This window comes from Rhinopithecus bieti, unplaced genomic scaffold (assembly GCF_001698545.2).
Source record: "Rhinopithecus bieti isolate Rb0 unplaced genomic scaffold, ASM169854v2 scaffold_75139, whole genome shotgun sequence".
In the NCBI taxonomy this organism is placed as follows: domain Eukaryota; kingdom Metazoa; phylum Chordata; class Mammalia; order Primates; family Cercopithecidae; genus Rhinopithecus; species Rhinopithecus bieti.
The window spans coordinates 606,802-609,001 of record NW_016827924.1 but is presented as its reverse complement, the minus strand read 5'-3'; the positions used below and the strand labels follow the sequence as shown (position 1 = coordinate 609,001).

Here is a 2,200-nt window from a genome sequence, read left to right as displayed (position 1 = left end):
TCAACTACAACCCAGAAATGTGGGATTGAGGCCTGTGACCTCCTTGGGAATCATCAGATGCTTCCAACCTGGGCTGACCACAAGTTGAGGTCATGAGGTCTTGCTGGTCACTCCAGACCAGACTGTAAAAGAGGCAGCAGAGGCTGGGTGTGGTGGCTCATGCTTGTAATCCCAGCACTTTGGGAGGCTGAGGCAGGTGGATGACCTGAGGTCAGGAGTTTGAGACCAGCCTGGTCAACATGGTGAAACCTCATTTCTACTAAAAATGCAAAATTAGCCAGGCATGGTGGTGCACACCTGTAATCCCAGCTACTTGGGAGGCTGAGGCAGGAGAATCGCTTGAACCTGGGAGGCAGAAGTTGCAGTGAACTGAGATTGCGCCATTGCACTCCAGCTTCAGTGACAAGAGCAAAACTCTCTCCCCTGCCCAAAAAAGGTGGCAGAAACCCCAGCCTTATAATCACGATTGGGTTGTAACTTGGAGAAAATACACATTTTCATTTCTCCATTGATAATCATAGGAATATGAGCAAAAATATGTAACTATGAGGGTGGGGAAAGAAAAAAGGAAGGAGTGGGGGAGGGAAGGATAGTAGTCAATAGTGAATGGATCAAATTGGAAAGGAAAAAGTTCACTTTTGGGTAACCTGAAGTGGAATTTGGCCTCATTTCAGGTTGCCCAACTAGTAACACAGGATAACTGGTAAGGTTTAGAAAATGCAGTAAGGAGAGGGGAGATTGTCTAAACTTTATACTACTTACTCCCAATATATGGTATGAACATCTATTCTATTGAGCTATCTAAATATAAGTGTTTTTAATGCATCCCTTCTTGGGCCACGAGGAGGAGCAGGACAGCACAGAGCACCAGTGGCAGCTCTTCAAATCACAGATGTGGTCCCACTGACTGGGATTGCAGAGCTGTCAGTTAAAGTAGATGACTGCCTACACTTCGAGATGCAACCTCACAGCTGGTGAGGGTTGAAGCCAGCTGCACAGGGTGGTCTGTGAATTAAAAAATAACCACAGAGCTATAAGCCATGCTCCCCCGAACCCCCACCAGCCGATAGAAGGGAAGCCAAAGAACCACGTTTGGTGGGTGTACCCTCATCCCCTGTTGCTTATGTGTTCAGAATCACGTCAACTGCAGTTCCTGGCTGCCTGACCCTGAGCAGAATCCTACAGAACAGGAACAGGGTGGGGAAAAAATGGCCGGGACCAAGTAGAAGCTACTTTGGCTATGTGTCCCCAACAAGTTCAAATGACTACCAGGATGGTTGGCTAGCGGATAGGGGTAGGCGGTTAATACATTTTTGAATAAGAGTTTCCTGTTACCTGCAAACACTCAAAAAAGAGCTAGAGGTTTTTATTCCTCTTAGGAAGAACAATGGTTAGGGCTGTTTTCTCTCATCACTTGTCATCAATGATTCTGTCAATCATTTATTCTGACACCCATTCATTCCACAAATATTTATTGAGTGCCTACTATATGCCAGCCACAATGTTACACACCAAACATACAGCCCTCAAGCAAACACTGGGTTTTGTAGACAGGTTTGTACTATTGATACCAAGGTATGCACTGTAACATACTTACAGCATGTTTAGCCATCCTGAACTCAGGAGACTTGGGTTCAAATCCTAAGTCACTTACCTAGCTGAGTAACTGAGCTTTACCCAGTTTTACACGATTGACCTTTCCCTATGCCTCAGTTTCTCACTCTGTAAAGTTTGAGGGCTTGTGAAGAACTTAGCACAGACCATGGGAGTGGGAGCTACCATTATTTAGCACAGTCCTCCCACCCCAGCTCTGCCTGGTGCCACAGTCCACCGCTTGGTGGTATTTCCGAAACTGGCCAGGCCCTCTGCTGCTGACCCTGGAAATCGGGTCACACTAGACAAGGCTGCATGTGCGGGGAGAAGGCGGGGCGGGGGGGGGGCTCCTTTGCACGCGGCTGCTCGCGTTTCCCCAAGGCCTCCAGATAGTCTAAAAACTCACCTCGGAGGAGGGGAAAGAGCGTGAAGTGGCTCTTTCGATCTGAGACACCCCTCCCGGAGAACTCGCCCCTCCCCCCAAGCCCAGCGCGGAGTGAAATCTTAGAAGCCGTGGCTGCTGGGTTTGAACGGAATGCCGGAGTCAGTGGAAGACGGAGCTGGTCGGCCCGAAGGTCAGCGAGTTGTTTTGAGTTCTCCTACCCGG

General features: G+C 48.6%; 1 protein-coding gene across 4 annotated transcripts in view; it reads left to right on the top strand.

Annotated features, from left to right (window-relative positions):
* The first annotated feature begins 2,091 nt into the window (after nt 1–2,091).
* Nucleotides 2,092–2,200, top strand: part of LOC108523529 (BCL-6 corepressor) — a 128,561-nt gene continuing 128,452 nt past the window's right edge. Inside the window, exon 1 of one of the 4 annotated variants that reach the window (XM_017864174.1) lies at nt 2,092–2,168. The gene's annotated coding sequence lies outside the window, so the exon portion shown is untranslated. The remainder of the gene's footprint in view (nt 2,169–2,200) is intronic. The other 3 variants (XM_017864170.1, XM_017864173.1, XM_017864175.1) reach the window with 3 other exon arrangements.